This window comes from Panthera onca, chromosome B3, assembly GCF_046562875.1.
Source record: "Panthera onca isolate mPanOnc1 chromosome B3, mPanOnc1 haplotype 2, whole genome shotgun sequence".
NCBI classification, from domain to species: domain Eukaryota; kingdom Metazoa; phylum Chordata; class Mammalia; order Carnivora; family Felidae; genus Panthera; species Panthera onca.
The window spans coordinates 53,102,752-53,122,037 of NC_138344.1; the positions used below are offsets into that span (position 1 = coordinate 53,102,752).

Below are 19,286 nucleotides of genomic sequence, written 5' to 3' on the forward strand. Positions count from 1 at the left end.
GGTAAAGACAGTAGCAGACCATCTTACGTCTTGGTCTCCCACCCCCACAAGACTATTTCAGAAACTAATATTAGAGGTAACAACCAGGATGGTGAGCTAAGGTTGGGAGAATTATATCCTGCACCTTCAAACTACCCCCGGAACAAAACCACAAAGGTAAACTATTTCTGTTTCACATTGCAAAAGTACCCCATGACTCATCCTTTTTTTTTTTTTTTTTCTTTTTAACTGGTCCTTCTCTTTCTGATCACATCCATCTCATCTCAGGCAAACCTAATCTTTGTTACCGCACTGGTAAGCAAAAATATTGGTTTCCCATGTAATGTTGTTTTGAACCAAGTTAATTTCACTCCTACTTTGGCTGCTCTGAAATCAGCCACTTTATGCAAAATTGAATGTAGATGCCTTATGTATAGTTTGAGCAAGGTGCCAGTGAAAAGAGAGGCTCTCTTTTGTTGGCTGGGGAGACTGGTCTTTCCCATACAGTTCAAGTAACTATCCCAGCTACCAGACCTCTAGGCAGCTTTCATGACTATAGGCTCTCTGCTTATGCTCTGTGGCCAACAAAAAGAGAAATTCTAGGCTACCTCATTGGCCTCAAATCTAGGGATGGATGCATGAATAAACAAAATGTGATATATACATACAATAGAATGTTGTTCATCCTGAAAAAGGAAGAGAATTCTGATATCTGACAACATGGACAAACCTTGAAGACATTATGCTAAGTGAAATAAGCCAGTCACAGAAAGACAATATTTTATGATTCCACTTATATGAGGTACTTAAACTAGTCAAATTCCTAGAGCTAAACAGTAAAGTGGTAGTTTCCAAAGGCTATGGGGGAGGGAGGAATGGGGAGTTATTGTTTAATGGGGATGGAATTTCATTTTGGGAAGATGAAAGTTTTGGCGATGAATGGTGGCGATGGTAGCACAAAAATGTGCACATACGTAATGCCACTGAATGGTACACTTGAAAATAGTTAAGACGGTAAAATTTTACAGTATGTATATTTAAAAAAAATTTTTTAATAAAATTATTTAAAAATAAATACAGACTTTAGGGGCACCTGGGTGTCTCAGTCGGTTAAGCATCCGACTTCAGCTTAGGTCTTGATCTCGTGGTTCCTGAGTTTGAGCCCCGCTTTGGGCTTTTATGCTCATAGCTCAAAGCCTTGAGCCTGCTTCAGATTCTGTGTCTCCTTCTCTCTCTGCCCCTCCCCCACTCGCGCTCTGCCTCTCTCTCTCTCTCTCTCGCTCTCTCTCAGATAAATAATAAACATTTAAAAAAAACCTGATAAAATAAATACAGACTTTAAAAGTAAGATCATAATGTGAAAAAAAGAACGACAAGGAGCTGAAACCAAAGTCTGTACACAATGCGGGGAGCCACAAAGGACTGCCCTTGAAGTAGAAGAGCAGATACTGTGGACTCTATCAGATGTAGCAAGAAACCCTGCTGTCAGCTGGGCCATGAATCAAAAGAAATCAGAACCCAGACCTGTGCCACTCTTGGATATAAGGCATAAGTTCATATTCCCTGCCAGTTATAAGAATCCTAAGTAGACACTGGTGGCGGGAATGCAAACTGGTGCAGCCGCTCTGGAAAACAGTGTGGAGGTTCCTCAAAAAACTAAAAATAGAACTACCCTATGACCCAGCAATAACACTGCTAGGAATTTACCCAAGGGATACAGGAGTGCTGATGCATAGGGGTACTCATACCCCAATGTTTATAGCAGCACTTTCAACAATAGCCAAATTATGGAAAGAGCCTAAATGTCCATCAACTGATGAATGGATAAAGAAGATGTGGTTTCTATATACAATGGAATACTACTTGGCAATGAGAAAGAATGAAATCTGTCCATTTGCAGCAACGTGGATGGAACTGGAGGGTACTATGCTAAGTGAAATAAGTCAGTCAGAGAAAGACAGATATCATATGTTTTCACTCATATGTGGATCTTGAGAAACTTAACAGAAGACCATGGAGGAAGGGAAGGGGGAAAAATAGTTACGAACAGAGAGGGAGGGAGGCAAACCATATGAGTCTCTTAAATACAGAGAACAGGGGCGCCTGGGTGGCTCAGTCGGTTAAGCGGCCAACTTCAGCTCAGGTCACGATCTCGCGGTCCGTGAGTTCGAGCCCCGCATCGGGCTCTGGGCTGATGGCTCAGAGCCTGGAGCCTGCTTCCGATTCTGTGTCTCCCTCTCTCTCTGCCCCTCCCCCGTTCATGCTCTGTCTCTCTCTGTCTCAAAAATAAATAAAACGTTAAAAAAATTTTTTTTAAATTAAAAAAAAATACAGAGAACAAACTGAGGGTTGATGGGGGGTGGGGGAGAGGGGAAAGTGGGTGATGGGCATTGAGGAGGGCACTTGTTGGGATGAGCACTGGGTGTTATATGGAAACCAATTTGACAATAAATTATATTTTTTAAAAAAAGAACCCTAAGTGGAAAAACACACATAAAGAGAGATTCATGGGGGGACAAATAGACAGAACACTATGGCAATGACTTATTTTATTTTATTTTATTTTATTTTATTTTATTTTTATTTTTTAAATTTACATCCAAATTAGTTAGCATATAGTGCAACAATGATTTCAGGAGTAGATTCCTTAATGTCCCTTACCCATTTAGCCCATCCCCCCACAACCCCTCCAGTAACCCTCTGTTCTCCATATTTAAGAGTCTCTTATGTTTTGTCCCCTTCCCTGTTTTTATATTATTTTTGCTTCTCTTCCCTTGTGTTCATCTGTTCTGTGCCTTAAAGTCCTCATATGAGTGAAGTCCTATGATATTTGTCTTTCTCTGACTGACTAATTTCGCTTAGCATAATACCCTCTAGTTCCATCCACGTAGTTGCAAATGGCAAAATTTCGTTCTTTTTGATTGCCAAGTAATACTCCATATATATCTATATATACCACATCTTCTTTATCCATTCATCCATCAGTGGACATTTGGGCTCTTTCCATACTTTGGTTACTGTTGATAGTGCTGCTATAAACATGGGGGTGCATGTGTCCCTTCAAAACAGCATACCTGTATCCCTTGGATAAATACCTAGTAGTGCAATTGCTGGGTCGTTAGGTAGTTTTATTTTTAGTTTTTTGAGAAACCTCCATACTGCTTTCCAGAGTGGCTGCACCAGTTTACATTCCCACCAGAAGTGCAAAAGAGATCCTCTCTCTCCGCATCCTCACCAACATCTGTTGTTGCCTGAGTTGTTCATGTTAGCCATTCTGACAGGTGTCAGGTGATATCTCATTGTGGTTTTGATTTGTATTTCCCTGATGATGAGTGATGTTGAGCATTTTTTCATGCGTCGGTTGGCCATCTGGATGTCTTCTTTGGAGAAGTTTCCATTCATGTCTTTTGCCCATTTCTTCACTGGATTATTTGTTTTTGGGGTGTTGAGTTTGACAAGTTCTTTATAGATTTTGGATACTAACCCTTTATATAATATGTCATTTTCAAATATCTTCTCCCATTCCGTAGGTTGCCTTTTAGCTTTGCTGATTGTTTCCTTCACTGTGCAGAAGCTTTTTATTTTGATGAGGTCCCAATAGTTCATTTTTGCTTTTGTTTCCCTTGCCTCTGGAGACATGTTGAGTAAGGGTAATGACATTTTAGATACAACACCGAAAGCATGTTCTAGGAAAGAAACAATTGGTAAGCTTGGTTTCATTAAATTGAAAAACTTGTGCTCTGTGAAGGACAATATCACTATCTTAGGAGATAGCTGCACCCCCATGTTTATTGCAGCATTATTTGCAATAGCTCAGACATGGAAACAACCTAAGTGTCCATCAACAGATGAATGGATAAAAAAATTGATAAAGAAAATATTACACACACACACACAGGAATATTATTCAGCCATAAAAAAGAAGGAAATCTTGTCATTTGAGACAACATGAATGGACCTTGAAGGCCTAATGCTAAGTGAAATAAACCAGACTGGGAAAGACAAATACTAGATCTGATCTCTCTTATATGCAGAATCTTTTTTAAAAATGCCAAACCCATTGAAACAGAGGATAGAATGGTAGTTATCAGGGGATAGGGGATGGGAGAAATGAGGACATATTGGTCAAAGAGTACAAACTTCCAGTTATAAAATGAATAATTTCTGGGAAATCTAATATTCAGCATGGTAGCTATAGTTAACAATACTACATTATATTCTTGAAAGTTGCAAAGAGAATAATAGATCTTAAATGTTTTCAGCACCAAAAATATGTAATTATGTGAGGTGATAGATGTGTTACCTAACTTTATTTTAATCATTTAACAATATATACATGTATCAAATCATCATGTTGTACACCTTAAGCTTACACAAGGTTATATATCAATTATATCTCAATAAAGCTGGAAAAATATAAACACTATGAAGGCTGGCATTCAGTTAAAAGAAAAAAAGAAAGACAATGAAAAAAATGAGAAAATAAGCCACAGGCTAGAGGTAAATATTTGCAAAAGACACATCTGATAAAGAAATTTATCCAAAAATATGCAAGGAACACTTAAAACCCAACAGTAAGAAAATGAACAATATGAATAAAAAATGGACAAAAGACCTGAACAGGTACTTCATGAAAGAATACATACAGATGGCAAGTAAGCATATGAAAATATGCTAAACATAATATGTCATTAAGGAATTGCAAATTAAAACGACAATGTGATAGTACTATACACCTATTAGAACGGGCAAAATCCAAAATACTGACACCAAATGCTAACAAGGATATGGAGCAAACAGGAACTCTTTCTTAGTCACTGCTGGAACACAAAATGGTACAGCCATTTAAAAAGACAATTTGGCAGTTTCTTACAAAACTAAATGTACTCTTACCATATGATCCAGCAATCGCAATTCTTAGTATCTACCCAAAGGACTTGAAAACCTCTCCACACAGAAACTTACACACAAATGTTTACAGCGGCTTTATTCATAACTGCCAAAACTTGGAAGCAACTAAGATGTCCCTCAGTAGGTGAGGGATAAATATACTGTGGTACAATCATGCAATGGAATGTTTTTCAGTTTAAAAAGAAATGAGCTACCAAGCCACAAAAAGATGTGGATAACCTTAAATGGTATTACAAAGTGAAGGAAGCCAATCTGAAAGGCTACATAAATATAATCCAACTATATAACATTCTGGAAAAGGGAAAACTATGGAGACAGTAAAAAGATCAATGGTTGCCAGGGGTTAGGGAAGAGGGAGAGATGAATGGCAGAGCACAGGAGTTTGGGGACAGTGAAACTTTTCAGTTTGATGAAGCAATGGTAGATACATGTCATTATACATTTGCCAAAGCTCATAGAATGTACAACACCAAGAGTTAAACTTAAGGTAAGATGTGATCATTGGGCGATAAGAGGATTCATAGATTGTAACAAAATATACCACTATTGTGTGGGATGTCAATAGTATAGGAAATTGTGGGTGTGGGGACAGGGGATACATGGGAACTCTCTGTACTTTCCACTGTAAGTTGAAAATGCTCTAAAAACATTTTTTTATTGTCAGTAAGGTCACAGGATATAAAATCAATATACAGAAATCCATTGCATTTCTATACACTAATAATGAGGTAGCAGAAAGAGAAATTAAGAAAACAATACCATTTACAATTATACCAAAAATAAAATAAACTTAACGAAGGAAGTGAAAGACGTACTCTGAAAACTATAAAACATTGATGAAAGGAATTGAAGATGACACAAATAGATATTTCTTGCTCATGGATCAGAAGAACAAATATTGTTAAAATGTCCTACCCAAAGCAATCTACAGATTTAATGCAATCTCTATCAAAATATCAATAGCATTTTTCATAGAACTAGAATAATCCTAAAATTTGCATGGAATCACTGAAGACCCCGAATAGCCAAAGCAATCTTGAAAAATAAAAATAAAACTGGAGATATCGCTATCCCAGATTTCAAGAAATACATAAAACTGTAGTAATCAAAACAGTATGGCACTGGCACAAAAATAAACACATGGGTCAATGGAACAGAATAGAGAGCTGAGAAATAAACTCACAATTATATAGTCAATTAATCTTCAACAAAGGAAGCAAGAATATGCAGTGGGAAAAAAGATAGTCTCTTCAACAAATGCTGTTAGGAAAACTGGACAGCAACACGCATAAGTATGAAACTAGACCCACTTTCTCACGCCATATACAAAAAACAAACTCAAAATGGTTAAAGACCTAAATATGAGACCTGAAACCATAAAAATCCTAGAAGAGAGCATAGGTAGTAATAGCTAAGATATTGGCCGTAGCAACATTTTTCTAGATATGTCTCCTGAAGCAAAGGGGGGGGGGGGGGGTGAAGCAAAAATAAACTATTGGGACTACATCAAAATAAAAAGCTTCTGCACAGTGAAGAAAACAATCAACACAACTAAAAGACAACCTACTGAATGGGAGATATTATTTGCAAATGACATATCCAATAAAAGGTTTGTATGCAAAATATATAAAGAACTTATAAAACTTAACACCAAATAACAAATAATCCAATTTAAAAATGGGCAGAAGACATGAGATTTTTGCTCCAAAGAAGACATATAAATGTCCGACACATGAAAAGATGCTCAACATCACTCATCATCACAGAAATGCAAATCAAAACCACAACGAGGGGCACCTGGGAGGCTTAGTCAGTTAAGCAGCTGACTTCAGCTCAGGTCATGATCTCCAGCTTGTGAGTTGGAGCCTCATGTGGGGCTCAGTGCTGACAGCTTAGAGCCAGGAGCCTGCTTTGGTTTCTGTGTCTCCCTCTCTCTCTCTTCCCCTCCCTGCTCACGCTCTGTATCTCTCTCCTTCAAAAATAAATGAACATTAAAAAAAATTTTAAAAACCCACAATGAGCTATAACCTCATACTTGTCAGAATGGCTAAAATCAAATCCATAAGAAACAAGTGTTGGTGAGGCTGTGGAGAAAAAGGAACCTTTGTGCACTGTTGGGGGAAATGCAAACTGGTGCAGACACTATGGAAAATAGTACTGAAGTTCCTCAAAAAATTAAAACTTACCATATGATCCAGTAATTCCACTACTGGGTATTTACCTAAAGAATATGAAAAAACTAATTCAAAAAGATGTATGCAACCCTATATTTATTGCAGCATCATTTAAAATAGCCTAATTCCTGCTTTGTCAAAGATGAGTTGGCTATACGTTTGTGGGTCTAGTTCTGGGGTTTCTATTCTAATAAATAAATTTTCATTGTTTTATAAAAAAATAAATAAATAAAATAAAATAAAATAGCCTAATTATGGAAGCAGCCCAAGTGTCCATCAGTAGATGAATGAATAAAGATGTGGTATAGGGACTCCTGGGTTGCTCAGTGGATTAGGCGTCCTACTTCGGCTCAGGTCATGATCTTGCTTCCGAATCTGTGTCTCCCACTCTCTCTGCTCCTCCCCTGCTCAGGCTCTGTCTATCTCTCTCTTAAAAAATAAATAAACATTAAAAAATATTTTAAAGAATATGTGGTATATATACACAATGGGATATTACAAATATTACATGATTTCACAAATATGTGGAATTTGAGAAACAGAAAAAAAAAAGAAAGAAAAAGAAAGAGAGAGATAAACCAAAAACAGGTTCTTATTTATAGAGAACAAACTAGTTCCCAGAGGGGAGGTGGATAGGAGGATCGGTGAAATAGGTGAAGGGGATTGAGAGTGCACTTATCTTGATGAGCAGTGAACAATGTAGACTATAATGTTGAATCACTATATTTTATACACTAATATAATACTGTATGTTAACTATACTGAAATTAAAATTTAAATAAATAAATTTCTCTGAAAAAAAAGGAATATGAAAACACTAATTCAAAAAGTCATATGCACCCTTATGTTTATTGCAGCATTACTCACAATAGCCAGATTATGGAAGCAGCCCAATTTCCATCAATAGATGAATGTATAAAGATGTAATATATATACACACACACACACACACACACACATATATATAACGGAAAATTACTCAGACATAAAAAAGAATGAAATCTTGCCATTTGCAACAACAAAGGTGGATGTAGAGGGTATAATGCTAAGTGAAATAAGTCAGTCAGAGAAAGACAAATACCATATGATTTCATTCATATGTGGAATTTGAGAAACAAAATAAATGAACAAAGAGAAAAAAAGAAACAAATCAAAAGCACACTCTTAACTATATAGAACCTCCTGATGGTTATTAGAGGGGAGGTAGGTGGAGGGATTGGTGAAATAGGTGAAGGGGATTAAGAGTACACTTATTATGATGAGCACTGAGTAATGTATAGAATTGTTGAATCACTATAGTGTACACTTTAAGTTAATATAACACTGTGTGTTAACTGTAATGAATTTAAATTAAACTTGAAAAAAAACTTACAATATCACCTCACATCAGTCAGAATGGCTAAAACCAAAAACACAAGAAACAACAGGTGTTTGTAAGGATGTGGAGAAAGGGGTACCCTCTTGCAATATTGGCAGGAATGCAAATTGGTGCAGCCACTCTGGAAAGTAGTATAGAAGTTCCTCAAAAAGTTAAAAATAGAAATACCAAATGATCCAGCAGTTGCACTACTAGGTATTCACTCAACACAAAAATACAAACTCATATTTGTTTGTTTGTTTGTTTGTTTGTTTGTTTGTTTGTTTGTTTTTGAGAGAGAGACCAAGTGTGAGTGGAGGAGAGGCAGAGAGAGAGGGAGACACAGCATCTGAAGCAGGCTCCAGGCTCCAAGCTGACAGCACAGAGCCTGATACAGGGCTCAAACTCACAAACCATGAGATCTTGACCTGAGCTGAAGTTGGACACTTAACCAACTGAGCCACCCAAGCGCTCCCAAAAATACTAATTCAAAGAATACGTGTACTCCAATGTTTATAGCAGCATTATGTACCAGCCCAAGTGTCCATTGATTGATGAATGGATAAAAAAGATTTATGATTACACACACACACACACACACACACACACACACACAAACACACACTGGAATATTACCCATCCATAAAAAAAAGAATGAAATCTTGCTATTTGCAATGATATAGATGGAGCTAGAGAGTATTATGCTAAGTGAAATAAAGTCAGAAAAAGACAAATACTATATGATTGTACTCATATATGGAATTGAAGAAACAAAACAAATGAGCAATGGGGGAAAAAAGAGAGAGAGATGCAAACCAAGAAATAGACTCTTCACTATAGAGAACAATCTGAGGGTTACCAGAAGGGAGATGAATGGGAAAATGGGATAAATAGATGATGGGGATTAAAGAGTACACTTGTTGTGATGAATTCAAGGTATTACATGGAAGCGTTGAATCACTATATTGTACATCTGAAACTAGTATTACACTGTATGTTAACTAGATTTTAAATTAAAACTTTTTAAAAGTTTTTTTAATTATAAAGCACAGATAGAATTAGAAAATCTCTGATATTCAGCCTAATGAAATAGTTGATACAGGTAAAACTCATCAATGAATGAAACCACTAAATAGAAGGTTGTTGGAGAACATTGCAGTGAAGGGCTCAGACTGTCACTATCTGAACCTACTGATTAATCTTAGCATCAAGAGTAATGACACAATCAGACATGCTAGTCTCCTGATTTGACACAATATGGCACCAACTCTTAAGAATTTTTGTCAAAAATATTGAGCCTGAGACCGTAACTTTGCCTCTCTTAGCCTGGTTTCCAATGACAGGAAAATGGAATAGAGGAATAAGTTAGATGATCCCATAAGGAACCAAACAAATTCAGAATGTGGGACATTCCACAAGACAACTCAACTAATTTATTCCTTAATTCAATGTCACATTTAAAAAAAAAGAGGACTGTACTAGATCAGTATTCTCACCAGAGATGATTTTGTCCTCAGGGGGACATTTAACAATGTCTGGAGACATTTTTGATTGTCTGAATGTGAGAATTGCTACTGGAATCTAGGAAGTAGAGGCCAAGGATGCTGCTAAACATCCTGTAATGCACAGGACGGCCCACACATGTAAGAATTATCTGTTCCAAAACATCAATAGTGCCACTGCCGACAAACCCTGTACTAGAGGAGATTGAAAAGACACAACAATACAATTTTGTGTGTGCGTCTTACTTGGGTCCTGATTTAAAGAAACTCAAACCACAAAAAGACATTTTTGAGACCACTAGGGAAATTTGAACATAGACTGGGTATTAGATGGTACTGAAGAATTATTGTTGAGTATGATATTGGTATTGTATATGGTATGTAAGAAAATATCTATAATTTTCAAAGATGCACACCAATGTATGTAGGGATAAAATGGTATGATGTCTAGGATCTTCTTTAAAACACATCAGCCTAAGGGTGCCTGGTGGCTCAGTGGGCTAAGCTTCCAACTTTGGCTCAGGTTATGATCTCACAGTTCATGGGTTCCGGCTCCGCATCAGGCTCTGTGCCGAGAGGTCAGAGCCTGGAGCCTGCTTCAGATTCTTTCTCCCTTTCTCTGTGCCCTCCCCTGCTCACACTCTATCTCTCTCTCAAGAATAAGTAAACATTAAGACATGTTTTTAATAAAATAAAATAAAAAATAAAAATAAAATATTTCAGGCCAAAAAAAAAAATAGATTCCATATTACTGTTGACAAAATACTGTTAAGTTTAGATCTTGGTGATTGCTTTGTGATAATTCCCTATATATGTGTGTATATTTGATAAAACTTTTCATTTAAACACAAAGAATATTCTTCAGAAAGAAAGATTTAACCCAGCAGGAAAAAAAGAATAGGCTAGAAACAATGAATGTTGTTCATTGAGGAATCCTATTGGACTGTGAGAACCCTCTGTTGAGATTGGAATGCACGTGGTAAAGATGCTGGTGCTCAGACAGATTCTCAAACGAGCCGAATGGTGGCCAGGCACTTTCAATCACAGTTCAGTGAGAAGAAACAAGATCTCCCTGCTCACCAAAACATACTATATCTGAAAAAATATATGTATATTTTACTGGATTCATTCTAGTTCAGAAACTATGGCTATACATATTTGATAAAGAACAAGATTTTTCTCACTTCATTTTTGTAGTAGAGGCTTTTGAGAAATTGGAACACTATAAAAATTTTTAGTATCAGGAGAAACCACTGAGCTAACAAGGAAGGAATCTTCTAGTGTGCCTCTTGTTTCTCTATATTTTCAAAGAAACTATCATTTTTTTACATCTCAATTAATTTGATGACTGTACCTCTCAGAATATTAGGGATAAGATGGTTTTCTATTTGTGATTTTCCCTGGCTTGTTATCGTGCAAAGTCCAGACACGTCTGACCTCATTAGTGTGGGTGCAGTGATGGGTGTGTTCCTCATGATTGGTAGTGACACTGGTGGAAAGTCAAAGCCATACTTTCACTGGCCAAATGGAATCCTACTGTCTGCTGGAAAGCAGCTATGGAAAAAAATCATTCACTTGTATTGCATGACAGAGGTATGGATCACAGCATGAGTGATTTTCAGTGGTTAGTGGGCTGCATCATCCACACCAAAATGGTACATCCAAGTTCTATTCCCTGGTACCTTTGAATGCAACCTTATTTGAAATAGGGTCTTTGCAGATGTAATTAACTTAAGAATCTTGGGGTAAGATAATTCTAGATTTAGGATGAGTCCTAAATCCCATGGCTGTGTCCTTATAAGAGAAAAGAGAAGAAGATTAGAGACACAAGTGAGATTGCCAGGTGAAGATGGAAGCAGAGATTGGAGTTATACAGCTACAAGCCAAGTAACACCAAGGATTGCTAGCCACCACCAGAAGATAAGAGTGAGGCTTGGAATGAATTCTCTCTCAGAGTCTCCAGGAGGAACCAACCCTCCCCAAACCTTGATTTTGGACTTCTGGCCCCAAGACTGTGAGAGAAATTTCTGTTGTTTTAAGCCACCCAATTTGTGCTAATTTCTTATGAAGGCGCAAGAAACTAAAACAATTGATATTGGGCAGATTTTCACAGAAAGAAACTGATGAATTAGGGGTGCCTGGGTGGCTCAGTTGGTTAAGCATCCAACTTTGGCTCAGGTCATGATCTCATGGCTTGTGGGTTCAAGTCCCGTATCAGGCTCTGTGCTGACAGCTCAGACCCTGGAGCCTGCCTCCGATTCTGTGTCTCCCTCTCTCTCTGCTCCTCCCCCTGTTCACACTGTATCTCTCTCAAAAAATAAACGTTACAATTTTTTAAATTAAAAAATAAAATAAAATAAAGAAAAAAGAACAATCGTTATTTAAAAAAAAAAAAAAGAAAGAACCTGATGAATTAAAACAAATGATTCAGAGTCTCATAGTTTCTATTTGGTCATTCATTCATTCATTTTCTCATTCATTCATCAAGTATCCATTTATTATATACTTGGCTCTAAAACATGAACTGGTACTTTTTAAATTCATTGACACATTATAATCTAGAGTATATTTGTTTACTGCTAACTTCTTTGGTGGGGAAAGTTTATTATAGATATTTTGTACTTCATTTGAAAGAGCTGTTGTCGTCTGGATTCTTGTAAGTTATCTTTGCATTCCACCTAACAGTTGGCTAACAAAAAGCAATAACAAGAAGTAAAATGAGACTTTTCTGTTTTCTCATAATTTCATCTAAGGCTACAAAGTTGAAGATAAAGGGCAATAAATACTCCCACATTGGGAGGATAGGTACTAGATACATCTTTGCAGGATATACAAAAAGATAAAAAACCCTTATCGCATAATCTACATATGAGAAAAGAAACTTGTCAACAAAAGAGTCATTGAAAGGGATTCATAGAAGCAAAGGATGCTGAGATTTTTTCTCTTAGGAATACTCTTTATAGCTGTGCTACATGTACACTGCACAACTACAGGGGGCACCATTCACCCCACAGTCATCAGAGATTTATATAGTGTTATAACAATTTTCCAGCAGATGGCAGTAAAGTATCTTGAGGAGTAATGTCCTTCTGCTAACTCACACAAGGTCATATAGGCTAATGAAGGCTCTGCTCTTTTTCCTCCTCCCTTACACTCTCCCTCAAGCCAAGTACACAGAATTCTAAGAGAATCTTCACAGATATTGGGATAGCCTGCAACAAGAGAGACTAGCATCTCATTCTTTGAATGAAACCTGGCTGAGTTATAGAAACTCTTAGGCCTACCCCAGGCTACTTACTATCAGAGCAGAGCCTGGGAGACCTGAGAGAACTTGATAAGGATCCCAGGAGTCTTAGGCCTAGTGCCTGTTCTTGTCTGGAGAAGTCTGAAGGCAGGAGACTGGCTAGAACTACCATGACAACAAGACAAGGATAGGGGCATCAGAGCTGGTTACACTGCACTTCAACCACTTGGCATGCCAAGAGCACATGAATTCCTTGAGCCAAATTGACACCCTAGCTACAGGTAGCCAGGTATGAACTGTCTGAAAGAACTTTGTCTGAAGAAACTGACCACTGAGACAGCTGCTCCACCCTCCCAACCCCCTCCCCTGGCCCCCTCCCTCCCCTAATGTACACCTAGAGACAGAGAAGGTGAGGGGAGATCACCAAAGTATACCCAGAGAAAAGATTACCTTTGGCATAAAAAGCTGTGTGGAAGTCCACCACAGGTTTGCCAAAGAACCCATAAAAGTGCTCTATAGAGGAGAGACATTTGATCACAGAGGGCATTCCACAGCTAAGAGAAAACTAAAAATGGTACCAGTCTTAGCCCATTTACCAGTCACCCATTCATCCCTACCTACCCTTGAAGAGCCAGAAGCTGCAAAAAGGCAGAAGGGGAAAGAAAAGTAAAAATAAACCATATTCTGCCTTCTTTTCCTCAGTGTGGGTTCCCAATTCACCAATCAAGCCTAAGGAATTACTACTCACTGCATAACCTTTTGTTCTGTCTGAAGAGAACCTAGACTTTTATTTGGTGGTCTCTTCTCCCCATGTAATTCATGTGCATTAGGGGAAGCTAACATCCTAACAATAACCCACTCTCTACCACCCCAGAACTAGTTCTTATACTCTGACAACTATTAAACATTGTTCAAAGAAATTTTTGAATATCTAAATAAATAGAAAGACATCTCATGTTCATGGATCAGAAGGCTTAATATTGTTAAAAGAAAGCAATTCTCCTCAATTGATCTACAGATTAAACAAAATTCCTGTCAAAATCCAAGCTGGCTTTTTTGTAGAAATTAACAAGTTGATCCTAAATTTCATACAGAAATGTAAGGATCCCAGAATCACCAAAACAATCTTAAAGAAGAACAAAGTTGGAGGACTCACACTCTGATTTCAAAATTTACTACATATATATACTATATATATATATATATATATAGTATATATATATATATATAGCTTTACAAAGCTATAGTACTCAAGACAATGTGGTATTGGTATAAGAATAGGTATATAGGGGGTGCCTGGGTGGCTCAGTCATGATCTCGTGGTTCATGAGCTCGAGCCCCACATCAGGTTCTGTACTGACACCTTGGAGCCTGGAGTCTACTTCAGATTCTGTGTTTCCCTCTCTCTCTGCATCACCACCCCCCCCCCCCCCGCCCTGCACGTGCTCTGTCTCTCTCTCTCAAAAATAAAATAAAAACATTTAAAAAAAAAAAAGAATAGGGGCACCTGGGTGGCTCAGTCAGTTAAGTGTCTGACTTTGGCTCAGGTCATGATCTCGCGGTCCGTGAGTTCAAGCCCAGCGTCAGGCTCTGTGCTGACTGCTCAGAGCCTGGAGCCTGTTTCAGATTCTGTGTCTCCCTCTCTCTCTGACCCTCCCCCGTTCATGCTCTGTCTCTCTCTGTCTCAAAAATAAATAAACGTTAAAAAAAAAATTAAAAAAAAAAAAAAAAAGAATAGGTATCTAGATCAGTAGGGTAGAATTGAAAGCCCAGGAATAAATTCTCACATTTACCATCAACTGATTTTCTACAGGATGCAAAGACAATCCAATTGGAAAAGAACAGTCTCTTCAACAAATGATGTCAGGACAACTGGATATTCACATGAAAAGAATGAAATTGGATCACTTCCTCACACCATACACAAAATTAGTTTAAGATGGATCATGGACACAACTACAGGAGCTAATAATTATAAAAATTCATAGAAGAAAACATAGCAGTAAATCTTCATGACCTCAGATTTGGCAATGGTTTTTTAGACATGACACCAAAGCACACATGACAAAAGAAAAACATATATTGGGCTTCTGAAGATTAAAAACCTTTGTGTCTCAAAGAATATCATCAAGAAAGTGAAAAGGCAACCCACAAAATGGGGTAAAGTAATGTAAATTACATATTTGATAAAGAACTTCCATCAAATATATAAAGAACTCTTAAAACTTAATAAAAAGAAAACAACCCAATTTAAAAATGGGCAAATGATATAAACATTTCTCCAAAGAAGACATAATGGTCCACAAATACATGAAAAGATGCTCAATATCATTAGCTATGTGGAAATGCGACTTACATATGGAAATACAAATCAAAACCACAATGAAATACTGCTTCAAAAAATAGCCACTAGGATGACTATAATGACTATAATTTTAAAAAGACAGATGATAATTATTGATGAGGATGAAGAGAAATTGGAACCTTTATATGTTGCTGGTGAGAACATAAAATAGTGCAGACATTTTAGAAAACAGCCTGGCAATTCTTCAAAAGATTAAGCATTAGAATTATCACATAACCAGCAATTCTGCTCCTATGTATACACTCAAGAGAAATGAAAAATATGTCCATAGGAAAACTTATACACAAATGCTCACAGCAGAATTATATATAATAACCAAAAAGCAGAAACAATCCAACTATCCATTAACTGAATGAATAGATAAATAAAATGTGACAATGCATACAATGGAATAATATTTAATCATAAAAAGGGGTGAAGTACTGATATATGCTACAACATCAGTAAACCTTGAAAACTTTTATGTAAAGGAAGCCAGTCACAAAAACCTACATAATGTATGATCCCATATATATGAAATGTCCAGAATAGGCTAATCTATAGAGGTATAAAGTAGATTAGAGGTTGCCTAGGACTAGGGGCTTAGGGAGAAACGGGGAATGACTGCTAATGAGAACAGGGTTTTTAGCAGGAGATGAAATGAAAATGCTCTAAAACTGACCATGGTGATGGTTGGATAACTGTAAATATACTACTAAGAACCACTCATGTGTTCACTTTAAATAGGTGAATTATGTTAATTATATCTCCATAAAAATTATATATATATAAGTTTTTATGTCCATCCCTAGAGATTGCAATTTAATTGTATTGGAGCAACAGAATTTTTAAAAATTTCTCAGGTAATCCAAATGTTCAGCAAAGCTTGAGAACCACTGATCTGAACTAATCATAGTAACTTCCCAGAGACTGGTTTAGACATGGACATATGTACAACTCTTGACAAGATATAAGAAGTTTGCTTGAGGTTTCCGGGACAGCTTTATACAAGAGTTAAAGGAAAAGAAGCCTTCTCCTTTTTTGAGGATTATGTCTGGAATTGCAGCAAGTATTTTGTAACCATGAAAGGAGTTAATCCAAGAACAAATCTGACATATAAGGATGCAGAAAATAAAGATGTAAAAGAACCTGGGGCCTCGACTACTTAATTCAGCTGCTGAGTTGCACAATCCTTGAGTCACCTGAATTCTGGACTTCTTATAATGTGAGATCTATTTCCTTATTTTTCAAATCTCTTTGAGTTTTCTGTTACTTGCAGACCAGAGTACCCACACATATTGAGGAACATTTAAGGAGCAAATGAAAACCAACCTACAAAAGAGAAGGAGAAGGAATGGACAAAGAAGTAGATAGAAAATCAGGAGAGTATAGTATCGTAAAAGCCAAATACAAGAATAGCTTAAGGAGGAAGGAATAATCAATGTTGTAAAGTGTTTCAAAGTAGTTAAGATGAGGTTGAAAGTAGTGTGAACCTGTAGGTTCATAGCCTTCTCGGGAGCTTTCCTGATGTAATTCGAATTGCTCCCATGTGCATGTAGAGGTCATGGAGAGACCAAAGAAAGAAGCAGGCCATTCTTGGTAGGCCATTCCTGGTAGGTGGCAATTTTAATAATAGCAAAGGAAAGTTGCATATGAGGCTTGTCTTGGGTGGCAGCAAGATAAATGGATCCCTAGAGGCGTCCTCCAAATCTTAAAAGTTTATGAAAAGGTGCTGGCTGGGCTCAGTCACATGTAACATGCAGGTATACATCATATCACCGTCTCAAGGCTATGCCCTTGGAGCAGCCTCTGGGAGTGGGAAAAGCAAACAGAATACACATTTCAAGGACAGGGGAGGAGAGGAGAGGGAATGAGGAGCCTCTAAGCACCCAGGTCCAGCTCACAGGTCAATCAATAGTCATGTCTTTTTTTTATCACATTTCCTAACACTCCACCCTTTTTTAAAAATTTTAAGTTTATTTATTTTGAGAGAGAGAGAGAGAGCACATGCGTGCACTATGAGTGGGGGAGGGGCAGAGAGAGAGGGAGAGAGAGAATCCCTGGTCATGGGGGTTGATCCCACGAACCATGAGATCATTACCTGAGCTGAAATCAAGAGTCAGAGGCTCAACCAACTGAGCCACCCGGGCGCCCCCTTCATAGTCCACCCTTGGGACCAGCTCTTGTGATTTCATATATACCCCTCTTGTGAGCAGTCAGCAAGGGTTTTTATTAGCATGAAGGTGGCTCTTCTGGTGGCTATCTGGCTGTGTTGGAGGCAGATGCCACAGCAACAATACAAGCACATGTAAGAGAAAACATAGGTTAAGACCATAATTTTTAAAGTCATTGACAGCTTTCTCTACCAAGAGCCCCAGGATCCAAACCATCAATTTATTAAATCTACTGGCTGGGGGTTGAATCATTCAGAGCATTTACTTGTGTCCTCATGTGACTTAATAGAAGATTAAGATGAAGATGATACAATAGCAGACTCATCAGATAAGAGTATATAACATACTGTTTGGATAATGAATGGGACAGGTGCCTCCTTGTGCGACAGTAACAATGTCTAAAGCCATTCTATTTGGAAGTCAGCTTTTCTCATTAGAGTCATTTCAGTGGTTACTGGGACAAGTTTTGTTGGCTCATTCAGGGCTTGCTGAGTGAATGTAGTAAGAGTTTCTATGTGTGCTATAATATCCTCCAGGCCTACGAAGGGAACAAACACAGTGACCAAACAATCACATTATGAAAAACTGTCTATTTGGCCTTGGGAAGAGTGAGGTTGGCAGCTTCAGAATCTTAGCTTGGTTGTACATACCATATAAGTATTGTCAGGCATGAGGAGATGGACTAAGGATGGGATATGCCAAACCAGGACCCATATCTTCTCCTCTCTCTCAAGGTGTATTTTCTACTTCAGGCAGAGTGTATTTTAACAAGGCCAGCTTGTAGCTGGAAGGTGGGATCCCAGTGGAGATTGAGGAGCGCCCCCTCACCCAAGGGTGTGAAGTAACTCACCAACTTTGGCCACATGTCCCACTGCAAATTTGTGCTGTCTCTTTAAGGCTGGAGACTCCACCCCCTAAAGCCCTCCTGGCTTTCCCTGCTGATTTTTTTATATTCCAGGCTTTAAGTCCCATTGGTTGTAAGAACTCACAAAATTCAGCCCCTCTTACTTTCAAAGCCAAACATTATGGGGATTTGTCTTCCCCATGTGGGCTCCCCAGTGTCAAAGTCTATTTTTGCCCTTGTCTGTGCTGCCAGCTCCCTATCCACCTTGGATGGCCATGATGTATTTCTCTCCCAAACCATGTCTTCACCCTTTCTACCTTCCTTGAGGTGGCCTCTTCTCCCCTTAGTTGTGGAGTTTGTTCTGCCAGGCTTCAGATTATTTTCTGGGTTATTTACACTGATGTGAGTGTTATCTAGTTGTATCCATAGGACAAGACAAACTTAGGATTCTACTCCACCATCTTCCCAGCCTCTCTCCTCCGTATATAGGATTTAGTTTCTCTAATCTCCTAATGATGTCAGCCTGGCTTGCACCAAAGCAGGAAAAAGCTTGGGTTAGGCCAGAGTCAGTGTCCATATAAACCAGAGTATATTTAGATCCTTCATTCAGAGGAAGGGTGTCAGTATAATCAATTTCCCAATTACCTACCAGTTGAGAACTCTGGTATATGGACCCACATTCTTTTGGCAGTTGCCTTGAGTGGTATTTAGAATACACAGGACAGGTTGTTATTGTACTAACCATTTCACTGTACTT

The 19,286-nt window shown here is 37.9% G+C and overlaps 1 long non-coding RNA gene across 5 annotated transcripts in view; it reads left to right on the plus strand.

Annotated features, from left to right (window-relative positions):
* Window positions 1-19,286, plus strand: part of LOC132669119 (uncharacterized) — a 91,886-nt gene that overhangs the window by 28,703 nt on the left and 43,897 nt on the right. Inside the window, exon 4 of one of the 5 annotated variants that reach the window (XR_013556284.2) lies at window positions 14,981-15,246. The exons of the other annotated variants lie outside the window; for them this stretch is intronic. This is a non-coding gene — a long non-coding RNA (uncharacterized LOC132669119). Of the gene's footprint in view, window positions 1-14,980; window positions 15,247-19,286 lie in introns of those variants that run through there. 5 annotated transcript variants of the gene reach the window in all.